This window comes from Buceros rhinoceros, unplaced genomic scaffold (genome assembly GCF_000710305.1).
Source record: "Buceros rhinoceros silvestris isolate BGI_N320 unplaced genomic scaffold, ASM71030v1 scaffold13742, whole genome shotgun sequence".
In the NCBI taxonomy this organism is placed as follows: Eukaryota; Metazoa; Chordata; class Aves; order Bucerotiformes; family Bucerotidae; genus Buceros; species Buceros rhinoceros.
The window spans coordinates 35,287-35,704 of NW_010398386.1; positions in this window are offsets into that span (position 1 = coordinate 35,287).

Here is a 418-nt window from a genome sequence, read left to right on the forward strand (position 1 = left end):
ACCCTGGGATAACTGCTAAGCGGATGGGAAAATATCTTTTCTTAAAGGGCAGGTGATGTTTTTGGGGTGGGGGAAGATTTAGGGCTGCCCTGTCATTTCCTCGAGCTCAATTATCCGTAGGAAGTCCCCCCCCTCCCTTTCCCACCGCCTCCCCAAAGATTAACTTTTTGGTTATTGTTGTTTGGCAGGTACTTTTAATTGGCTGGAAAATATTCTTCCTGTGAAGTTGCAGTTTTCTGGGGCTTGAATGAGTCCAGTCTGCCATTGGCTCTGCCCAGCGCCTCCCGATTGGCTCGGCAGCCCGCGGGGGGACCGATAAGGGCGGCTATAAAAGCCCTCGGCGCTGCTCCTGGTCCCCCAGCGAGCAGGAGCCAGAGGGGCCAGGAAGAGCACAGCTGCGGCACGTGCACGGGTCTCG